This window comes from Leptonotus elevatus, chromosome 22 (genome assembly GCF_054856555.1).
Source record: "Leptonotus elevatus isolate MCC_2025b chromosome 22, RoL_Lele_1.0, whole genome shotgun sequence".
Lineage (NCBI taxonomy): Eukaryota > Metazoa > Chordata > Actinopteri > Syngnathiformes > Syngnathidae > Leptonotus > Leptonotus elevatus.
Window position 1 is genome coordinate 118,040 of NC_141260.1, and position 10,254 is coordinate 128,293.

Consider the following 10,254-nt stretch of genomic DNA (forward strand, 5'->3'; position numbering starts at 1 on the left):
AGGTTAGGGTTTCAAAGTAGGGTTTCAAACTAGGACGAGGGTTTCAAAGTAAGGTTTAAAACTAGGGTTAGGGTTTCAAAGTAGGGTTTTAAACTAGGGTTAGGGTTTCAAAGTAGGGTTTTAAACTAGGGTTACGGTTACAAAGTAGGGTTTCAAACTAGGGTTAGGGTTTCAAAGAAGGGTTTTAAACTTGGGGTAGGGTTACGAAGTAGGGTTTTAAACTAGGGTTAGGGTTTCAAAGTAGGGTTTAAAACTAGGGGTTAGGGTTTCAAAGTAGGGTTTTAAACTAGGGTTATGGTTTTAAAGTAGGGTTTAAAACTAGGGTTAGGGTTTAAAACTAGGGTTAGGGTTTTAAACTTGGGTTAGGGTTACAAACTAGGGTTTTAAACTAGAGTTAAGGTTTTAAACTAGGTTTAGGGTTACAAAGTAGGGTTTAAAACTAGGGTTAGGGTTTCAAAGTAGGGTTTAAAACTATGGTAAGTGTTTCAAAGTAGGGTTTTAACTTAGGGTTAGGGTTTCAAAGTAGGGTTTAACATTAGGGTTAGGGTTTAAAACTAGGGTTTTTACATTAGGGTCAGGGTTTAAAACTAGGGTTTATAAATTAGGGTTAGGGTTTCAAAGTAGAGTTTTAAACTAGGGTTAGGGTTTGAAAGTAGGGTTTGAAAGTAGGGTTAGGGTTTCAAAGTAGGGTTTTAAACTAGAGTTAGGGTTACAAAATAGGGTTTTAAACTAGGGTTAGGGTTTAAAACTAGGGTTTTACATTAGGGTTAGGGTTTCAAACTAGGGTTTTATATTAGTGTTAGGGTTTCAAACTAGGGTTTTACATTAGGGTTAGGGTTTAAAACTAGGGTTTTACATTAGGGTTAGGGTTTAAAACTAGGGTTTTTAAATTAGGGTCAGAGTTTCAAAGTAGGGTTTTAAACTAGGGTTTGAGTTTCAAAGTAGGGTTTTAAACTAGGGTTAGGGTTTCAAAGTTGGGTTTCAAACTAGGGTTAGGGTTTCAAAGTAGGGTTTTAAACTAGGGTTAGGGTTTCAAAGTAGGGGTTTGAACTAGGGTTAGGGTTTCAAAGTAGGGTCTTAAACTAAGGTTAGGGTTACAAAGTAGGCTTTAAAACTAGGGTTAGGGTTTCAAAGTAGGGGTTTAAACTAGTGTTAGGGTTTCAAAGTAGGGTTTTAAACTAGGGTTATGGTTTTAAAGTAGGGTTTAAAACTAGGGTTAGGGTTTTAAACTAGGGTTAGGGTTACAAAGTAGGGTTTAAAACGAGGGTTAGGGTTTCAAAGTAGGGTTTAAAACTAGGGTTAGTGTTTCAAAGTAGGGTTTAAAACTAGGGTTAGGGTTTTAAAGTAGGGGTTTGAACTAGGGTAAGGGTTTCAAAGTAGGGTTTTATACTAGGGATAGGGTTTCAAAGTAGGGTTTTAAACTAGGGTTAGGGTTTCAAAGAAGGGTTTTAAACTAGGGTTAGGGTTACAAAGTATGGTTTTAAACTAGGGTGAGGGTTTCAAAGTAGGGTTTAAAACTAGGGTTAGGGTTTCAAAGTAGGGTTTTTAACTAGGGTTAGGGTTTCAAAGTAGGGTTTTAAACTAGGGTTAGGGTTTCAAAGTAGGGTTTTAAACTAGGGTTAGGGTTTCAAAGTAGGGTTTTAAACAAGGGTTAGGGTTTCAAAGTAGGGTTTTAAACTAGGGTTAGGGTTACAAAGTAGGGTTTTAAACTAGGGTTAGGTTTTCAAAGTAGGGGTTTGAACTAGGGTTAGGGTTTCAAAGTAGGGTTTTATATTAGTGTAAGGGTTTCAAACTAGGGTTTTATATTAGGGTTAGGGTTTTAAGATAGGGTTTAACATTAGGGTTAGGGTTTAAAACTAGGGTTTTTAAATTAGGGTTAGAGTTTCAAAGTAGGGTTTTAAACTAGGGTTAGGGTTTCAAGTTAGGGTTTTAAACTAGGGTTAAGGTTTCAGAGTAGGGTTTTAAACTAGGGTTATGGTTTTAAAGTAGGGTTTAAAACTAGGGTTAGGGTTTCAAAGTAGGGTTTTAAACTAGGTTTAAGGTTTCAGAGTAGGGTTTTAAACTAGGGTTAGGGTTTCAAAATAGGGTTTTAAACTAGAGTGAGGGTTTCAAAGTAGGATTTAAAACTAGGGTTAGGGTTTCAAATTAGGGTTTTAAACTAGGGTTAGGGTTACAAAGTAGGGTTTTAAACTAGGGTTAGGGTTACAAAGTAGGGTTTTAAACAAGGGTTAGGGTTACAAAGTAGGGTTTTAAACTAGGGTTAGGGTTTCAAAGTAGGGGTTTGAACTAGGGTTAGGGTTTCAAAGTAGGGTTTAAAACTATGGTTAGGGTTTCAAAATAGGGTTTTAAACTAGGGTTAGGGTTTTAATGTAGGGTTTTAAACTAGGGTTAGGGTTTCAAACTAGGGTTTTATATTAGGGTTAGGGTTTCAAACAAGGGTTTTATTTTAGGGTTAGGGTTTCAAAGTAGGGTTTTAAACTAGGGTATGGGTTTCAAAGTAGGGGTTTTTAACTAGGGTTAGGGTTACAAAGTAAGGTTAGGGTTTTAAACTAGGGTTAGGGTTTCAAAGTAGGGGTTTGGATTAGGGTTAGGGTTTCAAAGTAGGGTTTTAAACTAGGGTTAGGGTTTCAAGAAGGGTTTTAAACTTGGGGTAGGGTTACAAAGTAGGGTTTTAAACTAGGGTTAGGGTTACAAAGTAGGGTTTAAAACTAGGGGTTAAGTTTTCAAAGTAGGGTTTTAAACTAGGGTTAGGGTTTCAAAGTAGGGTTTTAAACTAGGGTTAGGGTTTCAAAGTAGGGTTTAAAACTAGGGTTAGGGTTTCAAAGTAGGGGTTTAAACTAGGGTTAGGGTTTCAAAGTAGGGTTTGAAACTAGGGTTAGGGTTTCAAAGTAGGGTTTTAAACTAGGGTTAGGGTTACAAAATAGGATTTTAAACTAGGGTTAGGGTTTCAAACTAGGGTTTTACATTAGGGTTAGGGTTTCAAACTAGGGTTTTATATTAGTGTTAGGGTTTCAAACTAGGCTTTTTTATTAGGGTTAGGGTTTAAAACTAGGGTTTAAAATTAACATCTTACAAATTACTTTTATATGTGTATGTGTGCCCTGAGGAAACTGTGGAGACAACATGCGCACAGTCACTGTTTGCGCATCTTGAAGAACTCATCAATATTATAAAAGAAAACATTTACTTTAGCAAAGGAATTGGACAAGTTATAGTATTTAATAATAAACCATAATCAGCAAAAAAAAACACAGTAATAGTCACACGCTACAAATTTGGAAAAGAATCAAATAAAAAAAAATTGTGACTGAAAAGTCCTGGCTGTACCTAATCAATTGGCCAAGATGGCCGCTGCCCCGGGTGGGCGGAGGGGAGAGAATCCTTAGTGTACCTAATTATTTGGCCAAGATGGCCGCCGCCCTGGGTGGGCGGAGTGGCGAGAATCCAAGGTGTACCTAATTAATTGGCCAAGATGGCCGCCGCCCTGGGTGGGCGGAGTGGCAAGAATCCAGGGTGTACCTAATGAATTGACCAGAATCCTGGGTGTACCTAATCAATTGGCCAAGATAGTAAAAAAGAAACCAAACCGAAGTAAATCGCGCATTTAGCTAGCGCTGCATTAGTGACGTCACTGGCAAGCGCGAAGGCGCTTCTATCAATTTTATTATTTCTTTAATCTTCAAGTATCTTGCTTTTATATTCTTAGGTTTATTCACGTTTTTACAATTTCCGTCCATTCATTTGTATATTTCAATAACATATTTAATCATTTCTTTCCAATGTTTTACCGTCAAAATTTTTTATCATATAACTTTATTGAACAAATGTCAATGGACAATTTCCAGCCAATCCTGTAGCGTGACATCATCTGTAGGCGACCCCGATACAATCTAGCATACCGATCCCATCCGGTACCGACACCAAACCATGTCTCGAGTCACAGGACACTGTCAGTGCTGATCCACACCACTTTAGGTGAGGATGGCGGCTGCCATACAGATTCGTGTCCAAACCCCCGAACTATCCCTTTAAAGTACATTTCAATTCAGCTATAATTGAGTACATACATACTACAAGACTTATATAGCTTAACAGAAAAAAAGTTACAAACATCTACTGAGAGTTGTTTTATTTTTCGCATTGAGCAGAAGCTTCATTATTTATTTATTTACAGCGCGGTTAGACCCGTGCTGCTCGCAACCCAGACCTACGTGCCCCTAGCGCTTGCCAGCCCTTGTTAAAGTATAACAAAACGTGTGACTTCATTGTTTACATGATTAGCGGATAGCATCAATACAATGTCTGCCTTGCTGAGTTGGAGTCTTCAGGAAGGGGGGTTTAGTAAAATTCTGAGCTAGATACAAATTCCGACATATTCTGTGTCTCTTACACGCATCAGTAGTTGTAGCAGAAGCAGTACACCGGTCACCGGAGATTTTTGCAGTGGCGAAAGTGGATGGGAAGGATCGTGGTCTTTATGAAAGTGTGGGATACATGTTCCTCGTACCCTCAGAGCCAACCTTATGGCGAACAACTTCCTGACAGAAGGTGGAGCGGTGAGCGACCTGGCTTCGAATGAGAGCGCGTCATCCAAGATCATAATCATTTGTTTTATGCAAATTATGTTGCTGAATTTTAGTCTTGCAAGGCAACAAAATTACTTTCACAAACAAAGGAAAAGCAAATCATAATATATATATATATATATATATATATATATATATATATATTTTTTTTTAAACTATAAATAAATAGATAAAGGGGCACTTTGGGCCAATAACCCCCCCCCCCCCCCCCAAGCTCCTTTAGCCATGTTGTGGCTACATTCACCATCGAAACTAAACAAAACATCAAGTAAAATTATAATAAAAATATAAATTTGTTGGGGAAAAATATATATAAACATTTTTTTCAGGTAATACCACATGATGTCCAAATACATACATGTTGCTAAAAAGTTATTTATTTATTTATTTTACATAGTTGTGAGACAAACCTGATAGATGCTTCCATGGGTTCTTGGTTGTCTTGTGGATGATACAAACTCCTGTCTTTAAATGTATTTCAAAATAAAAGTCCCACATTGGCTATTTCTTTTTGGTTGCACCACATGATAATTCAATGGGCCTCGTCTGACAAATGCATCTCTCAATGGCCCATGTATTAAAAAAAAAAAATAGCCTTCAACATAAAGGGTTTAAATAATCAAAGAATAACCTCATACCCTCGTACATAAAAAAGACAGTTCAAGCTCAAGGATGGCACAAATTGGATTCACAGCAAACCAAAATTAAGTGCAAAAACTTATTTGTCCAGAAAAATCAACTCACTCAAAATATGAATAATATTCTGGTACTATGTTTGTCCTGCATGTCATTCCAGATCTGAAAAAAAGAAGAAGTTTTTCTCATAGCAATATGCCGGTATACTCTTTTATTGTCAGATTTAGTTGAGCATGCCTTTAAGTCCTCCCTATGTGCATGGCAAGCATACGCCACTCTTGATAAACTGGAACACTTGGCATCTCCTCTGTTGCACATGGAGAAGTTAGAACTCCATCAGGCTAAGGCCAGGATCTGCTGTTGGGTTACCGTTGTATTGATCTCAATTTCGCATTCCGGGCATATTCCACTGGTTAAATCAATGAGGAACTGTGAGAGAACAAACATTCATAATAAGAGCAAGAATGTGTACTTCTTTGCTGGGCGCGTCATGTATTGCATGCACTTACTTGTTGGATGATCTCTGTCACGTTAACTCCCAGGGCATGGATAACCTGAGCTTTTATATGCCCGTACACTGTTGGGCAATACGAAGAAACACAACAACTAAATTACTTATTTCTTTACTCTTTAGTTGAACGTGACTTGCTTTAGTCCACAACAAAATTATGCATAATGTCGATGGAAAACTGCTGTTTTTCTCTTTGAGTGGCAATTTTATGTCATCAGCCCAATTAAAGTGATATCTAGACTACTACAACCATTAAGTGGAATAACATCGAGACGCTTCTGAGTCTGTTGGTGAGTTTTCACAGCATTTTCTCACAGCGCATGAGTGATAGCAACCATTTGTGCTTTGCTGGCATCTACTGGTGAAGGCACAGCAATGCTAGTTGTTTTTGATGAACAAGTAGATTTGCTCCCAGTGATTGGCAGTACATGGACCATGTGAGCACATGTGCGTGTGATGTCACAGTACCTCTTCCTCCTCCAGTGGGTTCCTCTTGGAGAACTACCAACAAAAGACAACAATTCTATTATTTCACATCTGAGTGGTAGTAGTCAAAATAGATTTTGTTCCTTTCAAGAAAAAGCCAGACAAAACATTTGTTAAAATTACTGTGTGGTAGAATGTGGGAAATTGAGAGCTTTATATATTAGTTGATGATGGCAAGGAAAATGATCGACTAATTAATCAATGATGTGACTGGTGAGGCATGGGCTTTTTTGAAGTCAAGAATAAAACTATGAATCCAAAATAGAATATTAGCCTCTATTTCAATTTTTACCTTAATTGGAACATTTGTTTTCAAAGCTTTTAATTGTGCTTTAATCAACACCACACTGTAAAAAAAATAAAAAGGCTTTACATTCCAGAATGAAGATTTCTGGTCAACTACTTGCATATTCCGATCTTCCGTGTACATGCTCCGCTACCTTCATCAGATCGATGTAAACATGTGATTTATCAAGACGAAGTTCATTGATCTGTTCTATAGTTTTTACACTTAAAGCAACATCTTGATTGAAAACAAGCTACTAGTACTTTAAAACAAGTTCTCCCATCGTAGACGTTTTTTATTTTTTGCTAACCTGGTTATGAAAGCCCCGATTATAAATGTAACCACTGGTAACATAACTGCATGTCTGTTTGTAAGTTGTAACAAACCAATCCGTGTTAAAATCAGTAAATAATTTTTTCAGTTAGGATCAGTGTTCCCGATAATTTTCTATGTGTGTTCCATGTTTCTGGGGCAATGGCACTTGAGGGTTTGAGCTTTCCAAGTAGATCACTGTTCTGGTGTACAATGTGCAAAGTGTAGGTGTGGGACTTTACTTATGTCGTCGTTAGCTGAAAAGGAAATAAAAGAGAAAAACATGTTATTTATCCCATTATACTTGAGGAATGTACAGCATTGGTTATACATTAGGATTTTGTGGAAAAAAAGTGGAAATGATTTTGGTTATGAGATAATGAGGAAGGTTGAGAAGTGGCAGCCAGATGAACGGCAAGTAGTGCATCCTTATATTGTAGTTATAACATAGCTAGGCTATTTCATGTAATAATAATAATAATAATCATTATTATTTTACTCTTCACACGCAGGACGGAGTAAGGTAAAGGAGCCTCCCCTACCTGCCTCTGACCGCAAGTCCCTGATAATAATACATGCTAAAATTATAGTTGTAATGTAGCTAGCTAGCCGTAAATTCTTGAAACGATATTATGAATCAACTACAACAAAAGTTTGGCTGCACTGTAACAAATTGACTCTAGAATTTACAAGAAATAAGTGGCAAAAAAGTTGCCAGCTAATTCTTGTAAAATCTCAGTACATTATTGCCTTTTTTACAAGTATTTACTGTATATAAATTAGTTACTGTATTTACTTTTACAGCAATTCACTATAATCTAGTTTACAACCGTTTCCTTTATTCTACATCATTTACTTATTTGATTTAAATACACAAATACAGTATGTCGTAGTAAAATCATCCATTCATTTTCTTAACCACTTATTCGTGCGTAGAGCAAGAATCGATGGGGACGGGTTACTAATAAGCCATGGCTTCTACCCGTCAGCCCTTCTTTCGTATGTCATTGTTACAAATGATATGATGTGATCGATGTAACCTGTAATAATGTGTTCGAAAGGAAAAAATGAATAAAACAAAACAAACAAAAATATATTATGAATCAACTGAAACAGTTATTTGGAAAATTCTGACTCCTTTGGCTGGATGCAGTTGAGTACTTAATGTTTGAGCTTCCCATGTACAATAGATCATTTTCTGGTGTACAATGTGCTAACGACTTAGGTTATGCGATAATGACAACGGTTGTGAGGTAGATATTAGTTAGTGGCAGCCAGATGAACTGCTAATAATCCATCTACTGTAGTAATAACGTAGCCAACCGGCTTCATCTAAGACTTTGAGAGAGACAATAACTGAAGTATTTTGGCTGGGGACAGTGTGCAATTGAGGGTTTGAGCTTCCCTTGTAGATAGCAGTTTTGGTGTACAATGTGCAAAGTGTAGGTTTGGTGACTTACATGCATCTGAAAAGTAAATAAAAGAGAAAAACATTATTTATTCCATTATACTTGAGGAATATACAGTATTACCTTGTCTATACATGAGTATTTGGAGGGAAAAAAACGACTTAGGTTATGCGATAATGACAACGGTTGTGAGGTAGATATTAGTTAGTGGCAGCCAGATGAACTGCTAATAATCCATCTACTGTAGTAATAACGTAGCCAACCGGCTTCATCTAAGACTTTGAGAGAGACAATAACTGAAGTATTTTGGCTGGGGACAGTGTGCAATTGAGGGTTTGAGCTTCCCTTGTAGATAGCAGTTGTGGTGTACAATGTGCAAAGTGTAGGTTTGGTGACTTACTTGCATCTGAAAAGTAAATAAAAGAGAAAAACATTATTTATTCCATTATACTTGAGGAATATACAGTATTACCTTGTCTATACATGAGTATTTGGAGGGAAAAAAACGACTTAGGTTATGAGCCAAGGAAACGGCTGAGGTCATGATTAACCACGTCTTTCGAGTTCATGGGTTCCGTAGAGACATTGTGTCGGACCGGGGGCCCCAGTTTGTGTCTCGCTTTTGGAGGGAGTTTTACCGCTTAGTCGGAGCCAAAGCCAGCCTAACCTCAGGTTACCACCCTGAGGCTAACGGCCAGTCTGAGTGCCTCAACCAACAGTTAGAAACCGGTCTCTGGTGCCTAGTCTCCCAGAATCCTTCAACGTGGAGCAAGCACCTGGTCTGGGTTGAGCTTGCCCATAACTCGCTGCCTACTTCTGCCACAGGACTCACTCCATTCAAATGTGTTTTTGGCTACGATCACCCCTTCTTTGCTAACCTGGAGTCTGAGGCCTCTGTTCCTTCTGCCCATGCCTTGGTCCGCCGCTGCCATCGCATCTGGGCAGCCGCTCGGCAGGTACTGGAGCGCCAGAGGGACAGAGTCAAGCGAGCAGCTGATCAAAAGAGGAGACCTGCTCCAGCATACCAGCCGAGGCATAAAGTGTGGCTGTCCTCCAAGAACCTCCACTTGAAGGTGCCATGCCAAAAGTTGGCACCACGGTTTGTGGGTCCGTACCCAATCTCCAAGGTGATCAACCCGGCCGCTGTCCGTCTCCACCTGCCTCAGTCCCTTCGTGTTCATCCATGTTCCACGTGAGCCAAGTCAAGCCAGTCAAGGAGAGTCCCCTGGTTCCGGCTCCCTCGCGCCCGCCGCCTCCTGTGATTGTGGATGGGGGCCCCGTCTACAAAGTGAAGCGACTGCTGGCCGTCCGCAATCGTGGCCGGGGCAGGCAGTTCTTGGTGGACTGGGAGGGGTATGGGCCCGAGGAGAGACAGTGGGTTCCTTCCCGCTTCATTATGGATGACTCTCTAATTGAGGACTTCTATAGGGATCATCCTGACCAGCCTAGGCTGTCGGGAGGGGTACTGTCACACACCGCGGTGAGGTTGTCTTGTCATTTCCTGTTTTATTTGGAAAATTCTGACTCCTTTCGTTTCAGGTCACTTGCCCTTCCTCATGTGGTGTTAGTGTCAATCCTGATTGTGTCCACCTGTTTCCCATTACCCACATGTGTTAAATAGTCTGCGTCTCCCCTGTCTTGTGCCTAAGTGTTTTCGTCAGAGCCAGTCAGTCCTCAGCCTTGTTGTCCTGTATAGTTTTAGTTAAGGAGTGATATTGGTTTGTTTGTAGTTTAGACATCCTCCCTTTTGGAGCGCCTTTAGTTTAACATTTAATAGCCTTTGTTTTTTCCCTCTAAACGAGGAGGTTTTTTTTTTTGTTTAATAAATATCTGCCTTGGCCTCAAACTACTATCTCTGCGTCTGAGTCCTAAATCTGCCACATCGTGTCATGAACTGCGAGTAATACATCTACTGTAGTAATAACGTAACTAGGCTTAAACTATTAGTAAATTATGCAACAGCTACAACCGGCTTCATCTAAGACTTTGAGAGAGACAATAACTGAAGTATTTTGGCTGGGGACAGTG

The 10,254-nt window shown here is 39.1% G+C and overlaps 1 long non-coding RNA gene across 1 annotated transcript; it reads right to left on the reverse strand.

Annotated features, from left to right (window-relative positions):
* Positions 1-4,941: 4,941 nt before the first annotated feature.
* Positions 4,942-7,138, reverse strand: LOC147155383 (uncharacterized). The gene is made up of 2 exons (XR_015092293.1): positions 5,732-7,138; positions 4,942-5,651 (listed from the first exon to the last, which is right to left on the reverse strand). It is a non-coding gene; the product is annotated as an uncharacterized LOC147155383 (long non-coding RNA).
* Between the last annotated feature and the right edge of the window lie 3,116 nt (positions 7,139-10,254).